The following is a 26391-nucleotide window of genomic DNA, read 5'->3' as shown; positions in this document are numbered from 1 at the left end:
TCAGATTGGCCGTCTAACTCCCAGAAACAACTACAGGCACATAGATTTCTGTCACTTAATGAAATACACATTTTGATCTGTACAACTGTTTGCAAAGGTGGACCCAAGTTTAATTCCTATTTCCACAACAAATCCACGTGTTCCCCGCACCCACCCTCCCCCCCCCACCCCACAACCACCACTCCCCCACACCCCGCGCCCCCAAAATGTTCTCAGGAAAGCTTAATTTTCATGAATATTCTAGTGGGATGCTTAAAAACCTGCAGACGCCCACTTAGGAACCAGTCATAGGTTGAAGTGCCACTGTTGGAGTGGCCTTGTCAAATCACATTAATATGAATAATTGTGCATGTCTATCCTGTTGCTCTTTACATAGAATGACTGCAATGAATTGCAGTGGCACATTTAGGTTTGATATATGATCTGTTCACCATGTGCCTAAATTAAACTGACTGCAGTATAGATGAGTGGAGTCATTTTTTTTAACAACACTTCAAACATTTCTAGTCTTAATTCAGTTGAATTATTAGTGGTGGAGCTGGAGTCAAGCCACTGATTAATGTTTTTAGCTGCTTTTCTTTCACACACCAGCATTGAAGCTAATCGAATACGCATGACTAGGAATTCCTTAGTCTAATAACTGAATCTATCAGAAGAATTGGGGATTATATAGATGACATCCTTTGACGTCCACCCACAGAGGCTATATTTCAAAACTGTCAAAGCATGCATGGACAGTGAAGTTATTTAATGTCTACAGATTTTCCCAGTATTTCAATTTGATTAATACATTTTCTATATCACAATATAAGCTATACATGTTTATACATTTAAAATAGCATATTTTTGTAGCTGTACTCATTTCTTAAGAGGTTTAGTTTGACAATTCATTGAATTGATTTAAAATTACTAAATTATGCTAATAATAGCATCTAGAATTCAAGAGGCAGTGGATAGATATCGAAAATGTATGAGAAGCTTGAGGTAGCTCAAAATGTCTTGTGCCCTGATCAGAAAATATAATTTAGGATACTTTTGTTGAAAGTATGTTACTGCAGGCATAGTTTTTGTGTTTAAGCATTAAAAAAAAAACTTTATATAAAAAACATTGCTGTCAGGTATCACCAGATGTGAATAACTGAGACAAACAGAACTTAACACAGGCAGTATGTATTTGGTAAAAATAGTTACTCAATTAATTTTGAAATAGAAGCAAAACTACAAAGGAAGAGGATTTTTGACTGCTGTTCAAACAAAATTGAGAGGCTTCGTCTGACTAAATATATGAATTTATTCAACATGCTTATGCAAAGTATAAACATACAAGATTTCTTATATTTTGGCACTGCAGCTTATCTCGTGTGGGGATTGTTCAAGATAAGTAAGTTAATGGTGGACAAAGTAGTTCATGCAAATACAGTCATTGTTTGTAAGGTAATATCATACAAAGTAACTTTTATGAATTGTTTCAATGTGTAGCCTGAATAATAGAAATTCCCTCAAGTGTCCTGCATCAGTGTCTGCCTTTCTGATATGCTCAGTCTTGCATTCTATAGTTCTCATGTCTTTCATTTGGCCAAACTACAGTACAACATTACTTAAAAACTGTCTGGACACATTCGAAATAAATTATAACCAAACTTAATTCCCTAAAAGTGTGCATTGTATATGGCTACATTTTAATTTTGACTACTCTGCTTTGCTTTGGTAACATCATTTGCGCGCTCCAAAACCTCACCTAGCACTCTTCCTTGCTGGAATTGTGGGTGGAATAAATGAAGAGGCTGGCTGCTGGGGTCTCTTGCCATTGATCCTCTGCCGCCTTGTCCTGGATCATGAGATGATCCCACAGTCCTTCATACTACCTGTATTGCTGTAATAGCTGTTCAATTTCTGCCACATTTATAGTCATTTGGGTGGACTGGCTGGAGAAGCATGATATTGTGTTGCCCTGAGATGGCAGCCTCCATTGGAAATATTCTAGCTATGCGCCCTGGTGTTGAGAATGTCCAGCACTCTGTGCAGGAGTGCCCTCTGGCAGCAACAGGGGAATGAAGCTTTACATAATGGATTTCTCCATTCAATCTCCCACTGTGTTGGAAGTATAAAAGTGAGCCGTTCGGAGAATGGAACTCAATACTTCTAAAATGCTACTTTAACCATTTGTAAGAGACTTTCCCATTATTCTCATTCTGACACTAGTGAAGCAGCTGCAGATTTTCCCGAAATTGTCACATGCACTGGGAATGGAATTCACGTTTATAAGTCAAAGTCCAATTTCAGATTTGTGATGTTTGACAGAGAATGAAGTGCAAATGTATGCACCGCGTTCAAAAAGATCTAAAAGCATGCTTTTAAAAGCCAAACAATGTACCCGACCAAAAATAACAGAACTTTTCACAAACTGTTGTAACAATGTGGGAGAGGCAACAGTGAAACATGCGTAAAGCAATTTGAAATAAGTTGTAATCTGAAAAAATATTTCTAGCAATGCTACTGTATGAATACTTAAAGCACTGGATTCAAACGTACCCCTCCACTATTTTAGCAAAAGCATTAAATTACTTATTATAAATGGGTTCATGTTTCTGTTAAAATGGGAAAGAGAGGAGAGTCGATATGAAAGTGTTAAGCTTTCAAATGATAGCATCACTTACAGTCACTTACAGTAATTGGCCACAGCAGCGGGGTCAGGTTCCAGGAAAGGACAAGTCACATCATAACTGAGTCAAGTAGAAGCAATTGAACTTTGCATCACCTTGCATTTAGCTTTATCCCAACAGACAATGATTCTATGTGCACATTGTAATACACTCCGGATTCAGAAGATTGTATATTCTGTATGTAATTATACCAGACTTGCAGTTCATATTAAAATTCATAAAACTTCAGATAGCTTTACAGATTGTTTGTTCACACAGTCTCCATGAACTAAAGAAAATACTTACTTTACAATGTTCCATTCATCCCCGAAAGCGATGCTGCTCTTATGATACAAAATTGAAGGTTAGTTGCTGCTCTTCAAATATAACAAGTTAAATTCAATCAAAGGAGCAAAGATGAATTGTTTTTACTTCTAAAATGCATTATCACAGAGAAATGGTGAAAATAAAATGACAAGCCCAATAGAGCCAGACTAAGTATCCCTAACAAATTTATTCAGAGCATCTACTTAAAAGCTATGTTTTACATGACTAATGGTTTCTGATGTAAAGTAGGGCTGAATCAGTCAAAGGCATTCTGGCTCAAAGGAACGTGTGCAGTATCTGATGATTGGGTCAGAGCAAATGTTTTGATTAATGAGAACACAAAAGCAATTGTCATTGATGTGATTGATGCAATTGAATCAACTGAAATCAAGGACGCTAATGCAACTGACAATGAAGTTGTCGAATTGTTCTATTCAGCAGATGACATATACTAAAGGAATAGGTCACTGTTTCATCTCTATACAACAGCTGTCAAGTTTAAGGGGAATGAAGATTCTGATGAAGAGCTTGACGTTATAGCTGAACCTTTTCTATCTTAGACAGAGGTCGTTTGCACCACTGGATACTATCCTTCCCTGTATTTCCTTTAATAGGACCAATTAAATCATATAAAGTTACTGAAAGTAAAAGGAACTTATTGATTACTGTTTGTTATGACTGAGGTGGGAGGACTGCACTGTTAACTCAGTCCCACTTCTCCACAGGTCACAACATATATTTAAATGTTCCCACTTATTGAAACCATCAATCAGATACTCTATTTTTATCCCATAATAAAGCAAAATTATCCATTTATTATACCCCAAGTCTTAACCAATAATAAAGTAAACATACACGCGAATTGAAATATTAAAGCTTCCTTATTTATCCTAGCTCTCACGCACATACTCACATGCACAACCGGTTAACAAGGAAAAAAAAGGATTTTTGTTTACAGCTGTTACAAAGTAATAGAAGGAGTAAAGAAAAAACTTAGACTGAAGAGGAGGTATGGAAGTCCTTTGTTTTGGCGAGGTGCCCCAAAGGCAAATAGGTGGCTGCCACTTGGAATCTTCCGAGAACAATTCTTTCCAGGCAATGTTGATGAACAATCTGGGTAGACTTTCAAGAGATGCAGCTACAGAAGGCTTTGCTTACATCATTAGTGCAGCAACAAAGGTTTCAATTCACATACATTTGATGCAAAGGTCCTTCAAAGATGCAGAATGTCTTCAAAGAAAAAGATAACAGTATGACTTGATACAAGATTTTTCTTTTCAAGAGAAAGAATACCAGGGTCTTATGTTGTTCTCCTGGCAGGTCAGGAAGCAAACTTCTTTCTGTTTTTGGCCAAACACCCACTGGCTTTAACAGTTCAAAATGAAACAAAAACCTTTCCAGAGGCAAGTCCTATGACAGCCATAAATCCTGACTTGTCAATAAGCAAATAGCTCTTCAGGTCAAAACAGAAACCCCTGCTGTGTTTACTTGAAATCAGATGCTTTCCAGTAAAATGTGTTGATCTTCCTTTTCAGAAAAACAACCAAAGTTTAGCTTCTTCAAGATTCTGGCATCCATGAAATCCTTTTCAGTTTTTTAAAATATAGATTCTCAAGTTTGAACAAAAATTGGAAACCCTTATAACCTGTTTAAGAATTAAACTTAGAAAAGAGATTCAAAGGAAACCCACTGATTATTTCAAAAATAGCAAGCTGAGACGGAGATCCTGGAGGAGGTAAGCAGCCATGAATCCAGTGCAGGAAGAGAATCAATGACCTCCTTTGGCCTGCTAAGATGTCTGCTCCGCACCTCGCTCCTTTAGGGGCTTGCATGTGGGCACGCGGCAGGTAGCGCAACATGGGAAGGGAGGCACCACAAAGGCAAAGGGCATTAGACATCACCACATCCAGTCAGATGCATGTCTGCATCTTGGCCACAGGCCACCTTGTTTCAAACCTCAGCACCATTACTTCCCCTGAAAGCGAATGTGGGGAGGAGCTATGTAGGCAACCCCAGGAGCGGACAAGGGACTGTCATTGCCAAACTGTTATCTTTTTCTTCCTGCGAAGTCTTACTATCTCTCTCTTTTCATTTACAAGACAATCAGGCCCATAACAGGAGGGAGACATTGAGAACTGGCAGAAGAATTGTTGACACACGGCCTCTCTCGATGGTTGAGGAGGAGGCACTCGAGTTAGTGGGCACCAAGAGTGGCCGGTCAATAGTGCATGGAGAGACTGGAGTCTCGGCACAAGAGAGGAAGGATTGTGTTACATCGACATCCAACGCAGTTCTGCAGATGCACATCACACATGGCTGGCATGATGAGATCTGCAAAGCCTAACCCACACATGTCTGTGTTCTCTCATGCAGGTCGGCAACCACAGGAGACTCCAGTAGAAGGGGGACATAATTTCACCTCTGAAGATGATCTGGAGTCAGAGGATGCACTGTCCCATGAATCTCCTGCACCTTCCACCCAGGGATAGGCACCAACATCTTGCACCACAGACATTTGACAAAATTATTGATTCAGTCATGGAAGTGGGGCAATTAACCTGTGTATAAAGTGTATAGCTACTCTAATGCCATCAAAACACAATCCAATTTAAAACACGTTTCTCCCTATAAATAAAGAAGCTAAGCACACAAACCTCAATGGACAGAATAGCTAGATAGCAAGCAAAACAATACGCAATGCCAATGCGAATTAAGTTTTTTGACAGAATGGAGCTAGCTATACCATGTCACGGGGTGGTAGATGGACCTTATCGGGTGACCTCTGTCACTGTGTCAGGAGTGCAAGTTCATCCAATAAACCATGAAACTCAAGGAGAGGATTGTTATTGTGGTTATTGAGATGAAGCAGTAGGAAGATGGACCGTTTCTCACACTGCTACTGTCACAACACAATTTAACCCATGATGGTCAATGTTTGTGCAAATTCCCCACCTGCTTGCAACATGTGTCTGAAGATAGGACAGCCGACAAAAGGGCAATGAACTCCAAATCAGGAGAATTTTGTAGGATGGAGCAGATAGCACTTCAGAAGAGTCATGAAAAACAAAAACGCCAAGTGGGACAGGAAGGGACACAGAGATTAATGGGAGGTAGCCAAGACTAGTTTATTCATTGTAACAGGCTATTAAACTAGGTCCTGGATTCTAAAAAAACAGGAACAACAGCATCTGTCATGGACAAAATGTCATTTACTCATCAAAGCTAGTGACAAAATTAGACAAACACAATTACAAATAAAGAGCATCCTCCTCCAGTAAAGTGATTCTCTTAAATTCACTTCTATCTATAACTCAGTCTATCAATGTTGGTTCCGATAATTATTAACAAAAAGCTTTTCTAAATAAACTTGAGCGTTTGCTACTGCATGCATTATTCAGTTATAAAATGTTTAGACACCATCTGTAAGATTGTACTCCAGACTAACCAATTTATGTCCAAGTTAAATCCCTTACTTCTTAGCAAAGGTGCACTTTTAACATAATGTAATTATATGATACAGACAACTTTCAAATGACATTGGCCACTCAGGTTATCTGCCCTCAAACTACATAGTAAATGATGATACATGGCAGTTACTGATCTTTGACATACTTGTAAAACTTGTCCTTTAATCCAAAATACTGCAAAAAAAAGTTTAATGATTGTTTCTAACATGGTCATTGAAACATAATAAATGTTTGCTTATGTCTTCCCCGACGATTTTTAAAACTGCAAATGCAGCATGGACTTTGCTAAGAAATCATAGACAGTTCATCATAGATTAAGGTTTATTAAAGCCATTTATTACATTGTCTGTACTAACTATTGTATATGGGTCAGCAACACCCTGTTTTTGCCAATATCAGTGAGCACCATTAAAGGATACTCTTGAATTCATGAGGAACTTACAATGCTCACTTCTGGAGATTCCTTGGACTTTCTTACCTATTTTCCCCTCAATAAAAGTTCTGGAATAATGTGATTCCAAATGGATAACAGTGGAATTGTGGCATTTCTAAAGAAGTAGGAGTCTAGCACCTTTCAACATGTCACTGAGATTGAGTCCCAAGTGAAAGTAATGTGTGCCAAAGCGTAGAAATCAAGACATTCCCTAAGTTACTTTTGCCATTTTAAATTAGTTTACATAACACAACCCTTTAAACTTGTGTTTTAAAATAACCTAGCTGCTACCTTATTTTAAAACACAAGGTTAAAGGCTTGGAGGAGGGATGCCAACCTTTTCACATGGGGAGCCACATTACACTTTTTGTCTTACATAGGAGGCCGGTGAGACAATTTTGGAAAGATAAAGGCATTAAAAATACATCTATTAATCAAAACAACAACAAATGTGTATTTTTATGAAGAAGATTTAAATGAGAAAACTGATTTATTGACTCACTTCCTCAATATTATGTTGGACACTGATATAGTGAGATAGATTTTGTTTTTGCTTGCACAAGTAGTCAATGTCTGCACACACTCATTGTAGCAATGCAGAGTATTCCAGACAGATGTCCATCTATCAGGAGTGATCTTGATCATTTTCTCTTCCTCCTCTCTCCCTCTGTGTCTGTCTCTCTCCCCCTCCCTCTTTGTGTCCCCCCTCTCTGTGTTCCTCCCATCTGTGTTGTCCACCCCCCATGTTGCCTCCCCCCTCTGTCTCTGTGTTGTTCCCCACTCTCTGTCACCCCGATGTTATCCTCACTCTCTCAGTCCCCCCTTTCTCTCTCTGTTTCCCTCTCTCTGTTACCTCTCTCTCTCTCTGTTCCCTCCTCTCTCTGTTCCCCTTCTCTCTGTCACCCTGTCTCTCTCTCTTTCCCCCCTCTCTCTGTTCTCACTCTCTGTTCCCTCACTCCCTCTCTGCACCCTGCTCTCTCTCTCTCTCGCTTTGTCCCCCTCTGCCTCTCTCCCCATCTCTGTCTCTCGCTTATCCCCCTCTCGCTCTCTGTCCCCCTTCCTCTGCCCTCTCTCTCTTATACCCCACTCTCTGTCTCTCTGCCCCCTTCTCTCTCTCTCTCTGCCGCCTCTCTCTGTGTTACCCTCTCTCTCCGTCACCCCCTCTTTCTCTCTGCACCCCTCTTTTTGCCCCTCTCCCTCTCTTCCCCCCTCATTCTCTCTGTGACCTCTCTCTCTCTCTCTGTGCCCACCCTCTCTCTCGCTCTGTCCCTCTCTCTTTGTGACCTCTATTTCTTTCTGCTCCTCTCTTTCTGCCTACCCTCTCTCGCTCTGTCCCATTCTCTCTGCCCTCTCTCTCTCTCTGACCCCTCGCGTTCTGTCACCCTCTCTTGCTGTCTCTCTGCCTCCCCTCCTCTCTTTGTCCACCGCGCTCTCTGACCATTGCTAGGAGCGAGAATAGCAGTTTCTGAACTTTGGACAGCTTTGTGACTTTCTGGCAGGCTTTTAAAAAAATCAGAACCCGCTGGAAAACCACAAAGCTGTCCAAAGTTCGGAAACTGCTGTTTCTGCTCTCAACACCTGTAAGCCGTGAAACTGACAATTGAATTTTTTTTTTAAAGCCGGTCTGGTCGAAAAGGAGACGCCAATAGGAAATTTATCATCCCTGAATTTACAATTCACGGAACTCAAAGTTTTATACCACAAACACTGGTGTCCATGAATGGACATGTTGCTGACCCCTGCTTCCACCAGCATAGATGCTTTCACCTCAGTGGGTTTCTGTTCGGCTGTAGAATCAGCGTCACAAGCTATTGAGAGCACCACACATACATCCAAGCATCTGGCTGAGGCTGAGACAGCCGAGGACTCTGACAGGTGGCCAGGCCCATGCTGAGCCCCAGGCTGATGACAAGCCTCTGGTGTCGACAGCACAGGGCAGGCTGGAGTTGCAGAGAGAGGTAAGGCAGCAGCTGGCGAAGATGACAGAGGCAATGCGCAGCCATGAGCAGATGATGGAGGAATACATCCATGCCATGACTTCTGCTATGTCTCAGGCATGTGAGCGCATGGCTTCCTCCGTCAAGAGGTTGGCAGCCCTCATGGAGAGCCAGATCCCACAAATATGCGCAGACCATGAGCTCGATGCAACAGTTGCAAGGTGAGAGAAGGAAGAGGCCACTGGAGTCTTCTTCAGCTCCTTGTCCTTCTCTGGTCAGCAGGGAGGTTGAAATGGAGGAGGAGAGGCTGACCTCCACAGCTGGTGGCTCCCCTCAGGGCACTCCGAGTGTGGACAGTAGCTCCTCAGCCTCTGCAGTGCTAGGTTGTGCAGAGTACAGCAGAACCATGATAAGCGAGACTCTCACTGGGGTATACTGCAGGGCTTCACAAATCGATCCAGGCAATGGAATCTCATCTTCAGCAGCCTAATGGCCTGCTCAATGGTCAATCAGCTGGAGCTGTGGCAGGTGTTGTACCTCTCTTCTGCTGCAGTGCGAGGATTCCTCACAGACGTGAGTAGCCATGTCTTCAATGGGTAGCCCTTGTCCTCGAGAATCCATCCCTGATGGAGAGTGGGGGGAGGGTCTGAAAAGCTGTAGCGCCTGGGACTGCCAAAGTATGTAGGTGTCGTAGCTGCTTCCTGGGAAGTGGGCACACACCTGCAGGGAACACTTTTGGTGGTTGCAGACCAGTTGAATGTTGATGAAATGAAAGCCCTTCCTGTTGATGAAGGCAGCTGGCTGGTCCATTGGCGCCTTAACAGCCATATGCTTGCAGTCTATCACCTTGCGCCTGGGGGGAATCCAGCGATGGCCCCGAAGCCAATAGCACTCTCATCGGTCCGGTCGTACATATAGTCGCCGGCCCTCTTGAACAAAGTATTGGTCACCTCCTTAATGCATTGGTGAGCTAATGCCTGGGAGACCCCACACATGTTCCCAGTGGATCCTTGGAATGATCCAGAAGCTTAAAAGTTAAGTACCACGGTAATTTTCAATGGCACAGGCATGGGGTGCCCAGCAAATCCCATAGGTCGTAAACTGTCCTGCAACAGAGTGCAGAGGTTGGTGATGGCCTGTCTGGAGAGCCGTAGTCTTCGCTGATAATGCCACTCGGATATTTGGACATAGCTGACTTGAGTCCGGTAAACTCCCTGCCATGGGCGGCTGCTGCTGTTGCTCTTGTCGTGGAGCTTTACAGGCAGGCATAGCTGCCTCCTGGCCCTCCCTCTGTCAGAGGCACTGCATCACACCATGGAGGTCCAAAAAGACAGGGTGTATGTATGAGACCCATGCCAGGTGATCAGAGGGCCTCCAGAGTGCTATTCGTGCAGATACGAACCTGTCTTCACAGCCATCCCTAATAGTCCTCAGTGTCTACCCTTGGTAATAGCCGACCCTCTTACCAACAGTATGGGCATCCGATACTCCCACCCAACAACCAGCAACCCCTTGCACAACACTCGACACCCAGCACCCCTTGCACAACACTCAACACCTAGCACCCCTTGCACAGCACTCAAGGCCCTGCTCACTTGGTACTGCCACCCGAGACCAGGCCCACCCACGCAGAGCGCTTAGCACTGAAAACCAACAATGGCCTCCGCTCCCCCCTCTTCTTCTGTTCAGTCTTGTTCATGGCTGCCTTCCCATTGCATCACTGAGGCCTCACCTCGATGCCTCCAGATTTCAACGGCCAGGGTTTCGAAGGCACGTGAGGGCCGCCCGTTGTCCAATTAATTCCAAGCCCCCTATTGAATCACTTACAATTGCATGCAAATGCATGAAAACTAACTGTTCTACAATTTAAATCGCACTCCCATCACGTCGGGGCGGCGATGCAGCCTTAATGCTTTCCCACCACTGACTAAATCCGGAACCGATGTCACAACATCAAATTTCTGGGCAGACTCGTTCGACAGTATTCTCTTGCACCCCCGCACCTCCATTCCCACTTCAAACAGCTGCACTAAATTCAGCCCATAGTGTGCATGCATAAAAAGAGTATTTGGTATGAGCTGCTTATCCAGATTCCCCAATAGGTGCATTCATCAGGGAAAGCTCCAGGCTGGAAATTGAATTTCATAAAATTAGTGATTATATATGGTGGTCCCAAAACTCCACTCCGGTAAATTGCAGCAGTTTCAGGCCAATGGAAAATGAGTGGCACCAGCTGATGGACTAGAGAGGTATTCACACTAGAATTTTTGTAGGTCAGAGTCCTCCATTTGGAATAGTGACTGGACTACAAACCCAAGTAAAATGGAATAATGCACTATGGTGCATGAAACTTAGTGTGGAGCCTTTAAAAGTAAGTTCTGGCTGAAGATTCCAGGAGCACGTAAGGAGGAAAGTGTTTGACTCAGTCAGCTGGCTTAGCTGAAAGGCTCAAGATCACTTTTGTGTCACTTTGCAAGAAGGCTAATGCAGGAAAACCTGGAAAAGGCAGGGAAAGAAGGCAGCAGAGCATGACACAGAGGTAGAAAAGATATGATCACAACTTCACTTAGTTTGACCTGCAAAGAGCGTATTGCTACAACCAGGTGAGAAAGTGGTCTAGGGATCCATTTCAGCCTTCACCTGGTCTTTCTGTAACAGGGTTTAATTTTAAACACATCGTGTTTTTAGTTCCCACTTGATGAGTCCTTGTTCACCGCTTTCTAATTATAAGGCAAAGAAACCAGCACAAACAGGCTTTCTCAGGTTTAAAGAAGAAAAGTTAACATTTATTAAACTGAAACATAAACTCTAATTCGGATGATGCCTACGGATACATGAAACACCCACACTAGCATGCATATGCGATACACACATGCAGATAGAGACAGAAAAGAGCAGAAGAAAAATAAAGTGGGAAGGTTTGAGGCAATATCTGAAGAAGGTTTTTTGTTACTGTGCTTTAAGCTCACTGTAGAGTCCTTGACTGTTCACTGTAGGAGACTTTTCTCTCTTGGGGTTCATGTGTCTTCAGTGAGTTTTGGAGTTCCGTGAGAAAGTGATGGGAGCAGACAGATGGACAGGAGGTCTCCTTCAGGCAAGGAGCATTCTGCTTCCTGCAGACTCTCAGTTCAAACTGTACAACTCAAAAAAAAGACTGCCAAACAGGTTCGTCATGTGACTAACTGCTTTGACCACATCCGTTAATGGACTGTATTGGAGTAGAGGATAGCTCCTTTGTTCCAAACACTGTCAGTTAATATGTAAAAATGTTTTTTGAGCTGGGGCCTGGCAGCCCCTTGTCACAGACCTTCTCTTCTTCCCAGCAACAATTTTAAATTTAATGTCCATGTAATGAAATTAATGTGCCTCACTCTTGGCAGGTGGGGGCCTGCAGGACAATATACAGAGATACAGGAGATCATTTTAACCTAATACATTCAGCAGGAATGGAGAGGGTTTAGGTCTGGCACACATTTTACACATTGCTCAATTTTACCTTCCAAAAGTTTGAATTGGGCATGGCATAAAATTAAAATTTGGGGCAGATAGAAACCCATCTGTTTCCTGTTGGAATATGGAGAAAAGGCAATTAGATAGAGTTAAAGTTCAGATCAGCGATGATCTAGTAGAATGTTTGAGGCTCGAGGGACTGACTGGTTGATTACTATTTCTATGTTCAATGGAAGCACAAACTGCATCTCTAGTGGCAATAGGACAGACATTAAGGGCTGAATTTTACGAGTGCACCGCAGTTCGTGGCGGCGCACTCTGATGGCGGCATGCATCCCGCGCAGATGCGCCATCCCTGAGCCCCCCACGATATGACGCGCGGGGGCTGATTTAAATAGAGGAGGCGGAGCGGCCGACCCTGATGACATAGAGGGGGCAGCCGTTGTATCCCTGGCAACAGCGTTCAGCACCACCGCACAGGTGCCGGCACCATTTTTACAGGGTTTTAAGCCTTTAAAGTAAAGTATTAGGATTCTTTAATTCTCAAATAATAAAGATATGGAAGCCCTTCCCCAACACCCCCATGGTCATTTCAATGCCCAAAATGACCAACACTTGCCTTTTTCCCGACCTGAATTTCACCCCCCCAACCTTCTAACTTTTGCCCTTCAACCCCTTTCCACCATCCCCACATCCAATAAACAGTGATTTTCCTGCTCCCCCACCCTCCCACCTTGAAAATATTCTTCCTTCCCCCTTCCCACCAGGTTCTCGCCGAGGAACTCCATACAGAGTTCCAAAGGCATGCGAAGGATGAACGGCGGCTGTAAAATCGGTGTGGCGCGACCGTCACCTGCAGGTAGGTGAATTTGCATGTCTTCATTGTTCATTGGAATATGCAGATGAAGGCCCTGCTGCCAAGCGGCGGGAAGAGGGGGGGGGCCGCACTGAGGTCCCCCCGCTGCCGGTAATATGCGGCGGGCCCTTATCGACGTCGCGGGTCGAGGCAGGCCTCTCCCCACAGAATTTTACCGGCCCTCCCACCGCGACCCATGGAGTCAAAGGGCTGCTAAAATTCAGCCCTAAATAGCAGTCTGTGTACTGGTTTCCAGAGCATTGTATCTATGATGCATGGTATTTTCTCTCAGGCTTTCAGAACATGATAGCTACCATTAGAATGGCCATACCACTGATCAGTGGGGACACCGATCCTAAGGCCCAGTGGAATGCTGATAACTGCAGTCCACCTGCTTAATATTGCTATCTCTCAGGATGACTGTGAAACTTTGCAGAGGAACATAGATACATTGAGTGAGTGGGCAAAGGTCTGGCAGATGGAATACAATGTTAATAAATGTGAAGTTATTCATTTCAGTAGGAGTAACAGTAAAAAGGATTATTACTTGAATGGTAAAAAGTTGCAGCATGCTGCTCTGCAGAGGGACCTAGGTGTCCTTGTGCATGAATCGCAGAAGGTTGGTCTGCAGGTACAGCAAGTAATTAGGAAGGCAAATGGAATTTTGTCCTTCATTGCTAAAGGGATTGAGTTTAAAAGCAGAGAAGTTATGTTGCAGCTGTATAAGGTACTGGTGAGGCCGCACCTGGAGTACTGTGTGCAGTTTTGGTCTCCTTACTTGAGAAAGGATATACTGGCACTGGAGAGGGTGCAGAGGAGGTTCACTAGGTTGATTCTGGAGTTGAGGGGGTTGGCTTATGAGGAGAGACTGAGTAGATTGGGATTATATTCATTGGAATTCAGAAGAATGAGGGGGGATCTGATAGAAACAGATAAAATCATGAAGGGAATAGATAAGATACAAGTGGAGAGTATGTTTCCACTGGCAGGTGAAGCTAGGACAAGAGGGCATAGCCTCAAGATTAGAGAGAGCAAATTTAGGACTGAATTAAGAAGGAACTTCTTCACCCAGAGGGTTGTTAATCTATGGAATTCCTTGCCCAGTGAAGTAGTTGATGCTTCTTCAGTAAACGTCTTTAAAGCTAAGGTAGATATCTTTTTGAACAATAAAGGAATTAAGGGATACGGTGGGAGCGCGGGTAAGTGGATCTGAGTCCACGAAAAGATCAGCCATGATCTTATTGAATGGCGGAGCAGGCTCGAGGGGCCGGACGGCCTACTCCTGCTCCTAGTTCTTATGATCTTATGACAGCAGCACTCAGCAGTTCTCTAGCCTTCCCCCTCAGGGCACCACATCAGTAGAATACAGGAGACAACATCAGGATACTTGCAATCTGTAATTCCCCCAAGGATCTATGCTCAGCCTTCTCTTATTCCTCATCTACGTGCTGCCCCTTGGCAACATTATCTGAAAACACATCAGCCTCCACATGTAAGCTGATGACATCCTGCTATACCTCAACACCACCTTTCTCGACTCCTCCACTATCTCAGATTTATCACACTGCTTGACCAACATCCAGTACTAGATGAGCAGAAATTTTCTCCAACGAAATAGCGAATGGAGTGAAGCCACTGCCTTCTCTATGACAAACTGCATTCTCCAGCCACTGACTCCGTACCTTGCTCTGAGGCTGAACCAGATGGCTTGCAACCTTGGGTGGCTTATTTGCCAACAAGATGAGCCCCCAACCACATCTCTCCTCCACCAACAAATCTTCCTACATACACCTCCGTAACATTCCCCAACTCCGCCCCTGCCTTAGCTCATCTGCTGCTGAATCCTTTATTACCTCTTGTCTTGACTGTTGTAATGCTCTTCCATCCAACATCTTTCACCATGCATAAATTTGAGCTCAACTAAAACTCTGCTGACTGTATCCAAACTCACAGCAAGTTGCATTTACCCATCTTTTGTTCTCACTGACCTTCACCATCTCCCAGTCCAGGAATGCCTCAATTTTAAACTTACATCCCTGTTTTCAAATCCCTCTGTCACTTCACTCTTTGCTACTTCTGCAGCCTGCACCAATCCTTCAAACCTTTAGGAAATCTGCACTCCTCCGATCCTGGCTTCTTGTGCATCCTGATTTTAATTGCTCCTTTAAGACACTCCTTAAAATCTGCCTCTTTGTCCACACTTTTGTCCAGCTGTCCTAATAAATCTTTATGTGGCTCCTGTGAAGCACCTTGAGGCATTTCACTATGTAAAGGTCACTCTATAAATGCAAGTTGTTGCGTTGTTGTTGCCCAAGGACAAGTTTCAGGGATGGTACCAGGAGCAGCTCCCTTACCAGGAGCAAGCTACCATGAGAGGAGGTCACATAACTTTTTGTAGAACATGAGCAACTACCCTCCTCTCAAAATACTAGAGCTCAAATTGCACCTAGAAGCAGTACTGGAACTGGTAAAAGAAAGGCACATTTAGGTACCCAGGAGAAAAATAATATCAGGAAACAGTAGGTTGTCTTTTGTTCATCTTCCAATATTCTATAGACTCTGGAACAGTTCCTACAGATTGGAGGGTAGCTAATGTAACCCCACTATTTAAAAAGGGAGGTAGAGAGAAAGCAGGGAATTATAGACCAGTCAGCCTGATGTCAGTAGTGGGGAAAATTCTGGAGTCCATTATCAAAGATTTTATAGCAGAGCACTTGGAGAACAGTCGTAGAATCGGCAAGGATTTATGAAAGAGAAATCATGCTTGACAAATCTACTAGAGTTCTTCGAGGATGTAATTAGTAGAGTTGATGAGGGGGAGCCAGTGGATATGGTTTATTTGGACTTTCAGAAGGCTTTCAACAAAGTCCCACATAAGAAATTAGCGTGTAAAATTAAAGCGCATGGGATTGGGGGTAGTGTATTGCGATGAATAGAAAATTGGTTAGCAGACAGGAAACAAAGAGTAGGGATAAATGGGTCTTTTTCCGAATGGCAGGCAGTGACTAGTGGAGTACCACAGGGATCGGTGCTAGGACCCCAGCTATTCACAATATACATTAATGATTTAGATGAGGGAACTAAATGGAATATCTCCAAATTTGCAGATGACACACAACTGGGTGGGAGGGTGAGTTGTGAAGAGGATGCAGAGAGGCTTCAGGGTGATTTGGACAAGTTGAGTGAGTGGGCAAATGCATGGCAGATGCAGTATAATGTGGATAAATGTGAGGCAAAAACAGGAAGGCAGACTATTATCTGAACTGCTATAAACTGAGCGAGAGGAATATGCAGCACGACCTGGGTGTTCTCATACACCAGTTGCTGAAGGTAAGCATGCAGGTGCAACAGGCAGTAAAAAAGGCAAATGGTATGCTGGCCTTCATAGCGAGAGGATTCGAGTACAGGAGCAGGGATGTCTTGTTGCAATTATACAGGGCCATGGTGAGGCCACACCTGGAATACTGTGTGCAGTTTTGGTCTGAGGAAGGATGTTCTTGCTATCGAGGGACTGCAGCGAAGGTTTACCACACAGATTCTTGGGATGGAAATTATGATGCGATTAGGCAAGATTTAGGATGCGTAGGATAGGGAAGGAAACTGCAGGGGATGGGCACAATCGAAATGTGGAGCTTATTCAAGGAGCAGCGACTGCATGTCCTTGATAAGTATGTGCCTGTCAGGCAGGGAGGAAGTTGTCGAGCGAGGGAGCCGTGGTTTACTAAAGAAGTTGAAGCGCTTGTCAAGAGGAAGAAGAAGGCTTATGTTAGGATGAGACGTGAAGGCTCAGTTAGGGCGCTTGAGAGTTACAAGCTAGCCAGGAAGGATCTAAAGGGAGAGCTAAGAAGAGCAAGGAGAGGACACGAGAAGTCATTGGCGGATAGGATCAAGGAAAACCCTAAGGCTTTCTATAGGTATATCAGGAATAAAAGAATGACGAGAGTTAGATTAGGGCCAATCAATGATAGTAGTGGGAAGTTGTGTGTGGAATCAGAGGAGATAGGGGAAGCGTTAAATGAATATTTTGCGTCAGTATTTACAGTAGAGAAAGAAAATGTTGTCGAGGAGAATACTGAGATTCAGACTACTAGGCTAGATGGGATTGAGGTTCACAAGGAGGAGGTGTTAGAAATTTTGGAAAGTGTGAAAATAGATAAGTCCCCTGGGCCAGATGGGATTTATCCTAGGATTCTCTGGGAAGCCAGGGAGGAGATTGCAGAGCCTTTGTCCTTGATCTTTATGTCGTCATTGTCGACAGGAATAGTGCCGGAAGACTGGAGGATAGCAAATGTTGTCCCCTTGTTTAAGAAGGGGAGTAGAGACAGCCCTGGTAATTATAGACCTGTGAGCCTTACTTCGGTTGTGGGTAAAATGTTGGAAAGGGTTATAAGAGATAGGATTTACAATCATCTTGAAAAGAATAAGTTCATTAGCAATAGTCAGCACGGTTTTGTGAAGGGTAGGTCATGCCTCACAAACCTTATTGAGTTTTTCGAGAAGGTGACCAAACAGGTGGATGAGGGTAAAGCCGTGGATGTGGTGTATATGGATTTCAGTAAGGCGTTTGATAAGGTTCCCCATGGTAGGCTATTGCAGAAAATACAGAAGTATGGGGTTGAAGGTGATTTAGAGCTTTGGATCAGAAATTGGCTAGCTGAAAGAAGACAGAGGGTGGTGGTTGATGGCAAATGTTCATCCTGGAGTTTAGTTACTGGTGGTGTATCGCAGGGATCTGTTTTGGGGCCACTGCTGTTTGTCATTTTTATAAATGACCTGGATGAGGGTGTAGAAGGGTGGGTTAGTAGGTTTGCGGATGACACGAAGGTCGGTGGAGTTGTGGATAGTGCCGAGGGATGTTGTAGGGTACAGAGGGACATAGATAGGCTGCAGAGCTGGACTGAGAGATGGCAAATGGAGTTGAATGCGGAAAAGTGTGAGGTGATTCACTTTGGAAGGAGTAACAGCAATGCAGAGTACTGGGCTAATGGGAAGATTCTTGGTAGTGTAGATGAGCAGAGAGATCTTGGTGTCCAGGTACATAAATCCCTGAAGGTTGCTACCCAGGTTAATAGGGCTGTTAAGAAGGCATATGGTGTGTTAGCTTTTATTAGTAGGGGGATCGAGTTTCGGAGCCACGAGGTCATGCTGCAGCTGCACAAAACTCTGGTGAGGCCACACCTGGAGTATTGCGTGCAGTTCTGGTCACCGCATTATAGGAAGGATGTGGAAGCTTTGGAAAGGGTGCAGAGGAGATTTACTAGGATGTTGCCTGGTATGGAGGGAAGGTCTTACGAGGAAAGGCTGAGGGACTTGAGGTTGTTTTCGTTGGAGAGAAGGAGGAGGAGAGGTGACTTAATAGAGACATATAAGATAATCAGAGGGTTAGATAGGGTGGATAGTGAGAGTCGTTTTCCTCGGATGGTGATGGCAAACACGAGGGGACATAGCTTTAAGTTGAGGGGTGATAGATGTAGGACAGATGTTGGAGGTAGTTTCTTTACTCAGAGAGTAGTAGGGGCGTGGAACGCCCTGCCTGCAACAGTAGTAGACTCGCCAACTTTAAGGGCATTTAAGTGGTCATTGGATAGACATATGGATGAAAATGGAATAGTGTAGGTCAGATGGTTTCACAGGTCGGCGCAACATCGAGGGCCGAAGGGCCTGTACTGCGCTGTAATGTTCTAATTCTAATTCTAATGGCGGGACTGACGTATGAGGAAAGATTGAGTCGTTTAGAATTATATTCGCTGCAGTTCAGAAGAGTGAGGGGTGATCTCATAGAAACCTATAAAATTCTAACAGGACTTGACAGGATAGATGCAGAAAAGGTGTTCCCGATGGTGGGAGAGTCCAGAACCAGGGGTCATAGTCTAAGGATACAGGGTAAACCTTTCAGGACTGAGATAAGGAGAAATTTCTTCACCCAGAGAGTGGTGAGCCTGTGGAATTCGCTATCACAGAAAGCAGTTGAGGCCAAAACATCGTATGTTTTCAAGAAGAAGGTAGATATAGCTCTTGGGTGTAAAGGGATCAAAGGGTAGGGGGCGAAAGCGGGAACAGGTTACTGAGTTGGTTGATCAGCCATGATCATAATGAATGGCAGAGTCAGCTCGAAGGGCCAAATGACCTATTCCTGCTCCCATTTTCTATGTTTCTAGACATTGTTGAGTTAAAATAAAATGCATGCTTATGTTCTACTTTATTATTCATGGCAGTTAGAGTCATACAGGAAATGGTGCTTTTGTGCCAGTGCTGACACACTAATAATTATTGATATTGTCATGCAGAGGCAAAAAAAAAAGCTGTTGTGTTGTTATGTTTGATGATTGGCACTGGATTAAAGGATTTGTTCAGAATTTGAAGGTGGGGAAAAGGAATTAAAGCACGGGTGTCAAAGGCAGATTGTGTGAAACGGAAGAGAAGACTTCAGTTATCAGTTATGCTTCGGTGCCCCTTGCAGCAGTCACTGAGAAGTCCTCTGAGTGCAGGTCATCGTGATGCTGTGATCCATGTACTTCTGCCTTCAACACAGCCAAGACCACCCCGCAAGCAATATTCAAGGTCAGAGTCTTTTTTGCTGTGTGGAGTACAACAGACAACAACCATCATCACACATGAGCCATAGGATACTGCAAAGCCTCTCCCAACATGTCTAAGCAGCAAAAGCATTCCTTTACAATCTTGATGGTTGTCTCAATGATAATTTGTATAGAAACACGTGCCTAGTTGTAGCACTCCTCTGCCACTATTTGAGCCACTCCTAATGGGTTCATTATCCAATCCTTGTCACACATAACCCCCAACCAATTACATGATTTTTCTTCCCTGGCAAGGTCAGGGAGAGTTGAGTGCCAAAGTATGAATGTGTCATGACAACTTCAAGCATATCCTGCATTGATATGCAAGGACCTTTGCACATTGCAAAACACAATCTGCATCTTCAGGGAATGGAAGCATTTCCAGTTGTGCAAGTTGAAGGACTGCCTGCAGGACCTTGCAAAGAATATGGGTGTATTGCACATTCGACATTGAGAAATCTGGAAACTCAATGTAATTGGATGGTCCTATCTCACACTGCCTTGTTGTGATGGCAAAGGGAGTGAATTCCCCAGATTTCCTGCACAGTGCATTAGTCACCTAATGAATGCATTCTGGCTATATTATATAATAGTGTCAGAAGTGACAAAATATGAGTATAGTCATCAGCTTCACAGCTACAGACAGAGCAGTGTGAAAAGATAACCACAGCTGCAGGTCCTCATGCAATGGTTGGCAGAGCTTCCCTATTGTTTCTTTGATGAAGCACATTCTTCTTGTATATATCTGCTCACCGCGTTTCTCATAGGACATATTTAGCCTGTCCATTCTTTGCAGAGAGGTGATTGATACCTGGTTGGTACATCCTCCTTAAATCCTGCCTCAATTTTCTTTCTTCCATTCTATGCTCCACCTTCTCCCCCAAGGGGTATGCCTATAGGGAATACCATACATGCACCTGGAAGGAGGTACAACTTCTCCCAGTCATCGCACACTCTCAGAAACAGTAAAAGCATATTCAGGTCTGTGTAAAAACACCAAAGGAAAATTACTGCAAAAAAAGTTGTTCCCAGGTGCAGAAATGGCTATTGAAAGTTTCTCCTCACTTCCCGTTTAGAACTTCCTCCTGCTTCAGCTGATGGTAGCAAGAACTTCACTTTATCATTGTCATATTAACTTATTGTCAGCACTAAAGCAGTAAGTTTGGGACTGCAGCACCACTGCCCTCATTATAATATAATGAATAAACTCCCCTTGAGATTCAACTAGCAGATTGTGGGAAAGGCCAAGAGTGTGAACGAATTAAGGATTGATTTTCGGGTGGGGAACAAACAAAAATGGTTTCTGTCTAATTTTTCTGGCAAAAATGTTACCCACCTCAATTAAAACTGAAGTTATACTGAAATTGGTGTGGAATTTGTAGGTCAATATCCTTTTCTGTATTCGAATATCTAGATGAAGGGAAAAAGCTTTATCAAGATAAGTCAGGATGTAGTGGCTTCTCCAACCCTAGACTTAAAAAAATGTAGACTGTAGCTATTCCAAGGTTGCACAGCTCTAGGATTTTAGCTGAACTTGGTTCACCACAGCAAAAAAACCAGATGGACTCAATTTTTCTCCCAACCATAGGTTGACATCCAGATTGTTCTTATTTGAGGCTACCAAATAAATATACATAAAGAGGGTCATTTAAGCTAAACAACCTAGCGGGAAATTGGTGTGTTTGGATTGACTGCCATTTTACACCCTGACTGATTTTCAAGAATGGGCGGCATATAAAATGGGCGGAGTATCTGATCTCGTCATCAGCTGGTTAGGTTAAAATTATTGCCAAAATGTCAAGGGAAAATAGAATCGAAAATTGAATGAAGGGAGAAAAAGCAAACTTGAATGCAAAGTTAAAAAATGCATTTGTGAGCTCAGACTGAAAATATCATAATTCAAAGAAAAATAATTGTATTTAAAAGACGCATCTGATTTCTTTCTATGGTCATCCTGCTTAGTAGAATTCTCCTATCATGTACAAAGATGGATAAACATTTCTAATATTAATTAATGTAACCTTCTGAAATAATTGTGTAAATATGAACTGGCAATTTGTAATGAATATTGGGTGTCTTGCAAACCCTTAGGACATCAACTGGATTTGATGAAATTCAAATATACCATGTTTTATAGAAGTGAATATTAATTCACTGTTATTTTTGAAATCAGGTTTATTTAAGATTAATTAACATTAACAAAGAAAACCTTTGTATATCACCCGATAAAGTGCATGTACAGCAAGTACGTTCATCAGAATCTCATATGAAGTACTTAATGGACACGGAATGTGAGCACGTTGGCTAAATCTTCATTTCCAGCACAGCTGGCACAGACTTGCAAGGATGAACAGTACATCTCAATAATTTGAAGATTATGGTGAGGAGGGAGGCATGCACCCTAATTAATGATGTTCATTCGCGAAGCATAAAACTGTGCACTGGAAGTGCTAAAGAGAAAATCTTTCCCTAATATTTCTGCAGTACGTGTCCCATATTTTCCATTAATGCTTATACATCTTCGCATTTATTGGATGCTAAATATGATGGAGAAGAACTTGGGTAAGACCTGAAAAAGGGCGCCGGGATCGCGAGGTGTGATTAACCCACACTGGTTCATGACAATACAGGCAGTATGTTAAATTCCTGCTGTCTGCTCTTTATAAATGATTTCTGCATGCAGTCAATTCTACCTGCACTGTTCATTGGCTACAAACATCAGCGGGGGTCCTGATATTGAGAGCCTCCAGCGCTACACAAAGGCAGCCAGCATCTTTAAAAGAGGAGCTGTATTGTGGCTGCAGCAAGTGGTGGGAGTTGTATCAAAACTGAACCAGAGCTGTGATACTTTGAGCAGTGGCTGAACATGCAACAGAGCGTTTTCATACAATGTACAGGAGGCCTTGCTAGAAGAGAGGTGTCCTGTACCCACAAAGGGTAGGAGCCTTCCTGAACACGTGCTCGGAGGCAGTGGGAACAAATCAAAGTGGTGTTGCTTGTTGAACATGGACAAACTGCAGAAAAAGGTTAAAGATCTCCTATGAGTTGTCAAGATGTGTGTCTTCAGCTTCAAATAGCATATCCTACCAACTGCACCAATAGCCCCAGCAACTGCTCAAATCACTAAACCCCCATCACTCACTTATGAACAATCTCTATCAATCAGTAATCAATCCTGACATTTATATGCTTTACCTAACCCTCACAGACTTCTCACCATTGCAAGCCTCAAACCCACATCGTACAACTTGCACACACTGCCAGCTATTCAACTATGATAGCCTCATCAACCACACAAGTTGATTGACACACTTCTTTCCCTCTTGCATTGGAAAGCCTGGAAGTAAGCCTGCACTCAATGCCAATGAGCATAGAGGAGTTCATCACCAACTTGGCACAGGGCTTTATGCAGAGCTTGGAGTCCATCCTTTCCAACATGGAATGCGCAGTCAGCTCCATCAGCCCACCTGTGGAACCCAGCATGATGTAGGATCCAATGGCTGAGGTCTTAGCTTGCATCTCAAAAATATGTGTTTAGAACATCTTTCTGGTGAAAATAAACAGACATGAATTAATGAGTGCAGTGGAAGCTCAGACTGCTGCCTGCAAGGTCAGACTGCTGCTATCATGGCTCTGGGAATCATCATTCAAAGGGGCATCCAGGGCATCACAACAGTCCATCCGTTCTCCAGTAATTATTAGGATGTCTGAGGCATCACCCCAAGAGAGTGGCAGTAGCTCTGTGAATTATGAACTTGCGGTCCTCTATCAGGATGACAGACTTTTTCTTCCCACCCCTGCCACTTTGCCAGTGACTTTGCTGTTGTCAGTCAGCCAATCAGCTGAAACTGTTGCAGCCCAGGCTGGAGTAGTGCAGTCTGAAGCTGGGCCCCCTAGACCAAGAGCTGCTTGAGGTCACCCTCCAGGGTATCAGCAGTCTCCTTAATTGAAGATCAGCAGCCTTCCACCACCCATGCTGCAGCCACTGTGAAAGCACCTTGCAGAAGTACCAGGAGAGACAAAGGCAGATGGAAGAGGCGCTAAGGGAAAGCACAAGGGTGATTAATTGATATTTTATGCATTATTTCATGATTTAACTTCTAAACTGGATTGGAATGCATTTTCTGGCAGCTTTCATTTTCTGCTGATATAAAGAGGATAATGTGATGGTCAGTGATCGAGGAAAAGTAAGGAAAGTGGGACTGTTGGTGAATGGGAAGTTGTGGTTGAGGTTACTGGTATCGCTCATGAATTGTTTGATCACGTAGAGCCCGGGCAGAAAGGGACTGTGGACATTGTAGCCTCTCCTCCGCTTTGTGTTCCTACACTTCCTGTTCCACCTACTTCTCTTCCACTTTCTTCCTCTTCTTCTTCTTCATGCTCAATTTGCCTGCTTGTTTCTGGCAAGAGGGAAAAAAAATGAAGCTGTCTCTCTTTGCATAAAGAGCTTCAGTGACCTCCCTCGTGCAACAGTGCACTGCAAACTGCAAAAAGTGTTGCTTATATCTCCAACAACAGCCTGGAATGAACTAAAAGCATAAAAGTTACTAGCGACGGTCAACTTGACAGCCAGAGGAAATTCTCTCCTTGCCCTGCTTTGAAGGTGGAGTTGTGGCTGCAGCCATCAGTCACAACCTCTTTAGTGTAGCAAAAGTGTTTCATACACTGATCCTCATGAAAATTCATTTGAGAAAATTGCTCCCTAAAGACCTTCGGTGACTATTGCCTCCTACTGAGAGCCCTTCTCCCCTCATCCTCCTGCTCTGCAATGGTCTCTCTTCATTTTCAATTCCAAGAGGAAGCCCATCAGGCCACTCATGTCTGGAAACAAGGAGTATTTCCTGTAAGCTATTGAAACTTTAGACAAGTAGACAAAAGCTCCAAAAAGGCATAAAACAGTTCCAGCAGCCAGAATGAATAATCCAGCAACTAACCTGTAAGTAGTTCACGATTGCTTTAAATAGCACTAGTGGGAGTGTCCTTCAAGTCATTGAACGCCTGTTAACTGTCAGAGATTAAGAGATGGTGCTGGTTGAAGCATGCCATTCGAAAATGGCAGCGTTGGTAATAAATCAGCTTTGCACACTGATCGACGTCATAATCTAGCTGCTCTGCATTTGCTGACAGTCAATAATGCACACGCACAAAAACTACTGTCCAAGATGGCATCCATGCACTCTGGTCAGAAGCATAAGCGCGTACCCATGACTTGATTCTTGATCTTTAGGAAGACGGTTATCACTTAAAAAATGGACAGTACAGAGCCCAATTTCTCTCCTGATAAACAAACTTTTGCAGGATGAGCCTCCTATCTTCGATAAATTGCACAGATTTGAGCCCGCATGGTAATTCGCCAATAATACAAAGCAAAATGTTGTGGATGCTGGAAATCTGAAATAAAAACAGAAAATGTCGGAATAGTCTGGTAGCATCTGTGGAGAGAGACACAGAGTTAACGTTTCAGGTCGTGATCTTTCATCAGAAATGGACAAGGTTAGAAATGTAATTGGTTTTGAGCAAGTGAAGTAAAAGGTGGGAGAGTGGGAAGAAGAACAAAAGGGAAGGTCTGTGATAGGGTGGAGGGCAAGACAGATTAAATGACAAAAGGTTTCATGGTCCAAAGCGAAAGGAAATGGTAATGGGACAAGTAAAGAAATAAAAGATGTGTCTAGAGGAGTTGTGAATGGCAGATAGCTGCCTTCCAAATGCAAAGTAAAGGGAATATGAAAAAAACAAGAGAAAAAAAAAAAACCAGAAAAAAAATGAAACCAAATGAGGGCAGAGGTTATGCTCTAAAATTGTTGAATCAATATTGAGTCCTGAAGACAGTCGAAACATAAGGTGCTGTTCCTCGAACATGCGTTGAACTTCATTGGAACACAGTAGCAGGCCAAGGACAGAAAGGCCAGAGTGGGAGAAAGGTAGAGAATTGAAATGACAAGCAACAGGAAGCTCAGAGTCCTGCTTGCAGACTGAATGGAGGTGTTCCGAAAAGCGGTTACCCAGTCTGCTTTTGGTCTCCCCACTGTAGAGAAGACCACCTCGTGAGCAGCAAATCCAGTATATTAAATTGAAAGTTGTACAATTCACTTGGAAGAAGTGTTTGGGGCCTTGGACAGTGAGAAGGGGGAAGATGAAAAGGCAGGTATTGCATCTCCTGTGCTTGCATGGAAAAATGCCGCAGGAAACGGAGGGGGTGTTGGCGATGACTGAGGAGTGGACCAGCATAGCATGGATGGAATGGTCCCTTTGGAATGTAAGAATTGGGATCTTTAAAAAATGATACTTCCCAGAATAGTATAGAATTCTTATGGAATTAGTAGGCAAAGTATTGTGATTGCCTGGAAAGAAGCCGTTTTTCTCCCTCTCTCTCTCTCTCAAGAAAGTTTCTATAGCAGGCAGCCAGGACAACCAAGGGTATGATTCATGAAGGTGGGATCTCATGAGTAAAGGTTAAACAGGATGTCCTAGCAAGCGATAAGCCATGAGATGACTTCATGGATTTTGGATAGAAAAGGAAGGGATCTACCTTGAATATCTGACACTTGCTAAACGGAAAGTTGAATGTGATTGGCATAAGACAACCAGTAGCCCCCTAGAAATGAAATATATAAAGGGTTCTCAAGAGGGAAAAATAACTTCAGACGAGAAAGAGCTTCTCAACATGGATCCATGCAGGCTCCGGCCTAACACCCTGGCTA

The sequence above is a fragment of the Heterodontus francisci genome, chromosome 6 (assembly GCF_036365525.1).
Source record: "Heterodontus francisci isolate sHetFra1 chromosome 6, sHetFra1.hap1, whole genome shotgun sequence".
Taxonomy (NCBI): Eukaryota; Metazoa; Chordata; class Chondrichthyes; order Heterodontiformes; family Heterodontidae; genus Heterodontus; species Heterodontus francisci.
The sequence above is the reverse complement of the archived record's forward strand: the minus strand, read 5'-3'. Positions refer to the sequence as shown.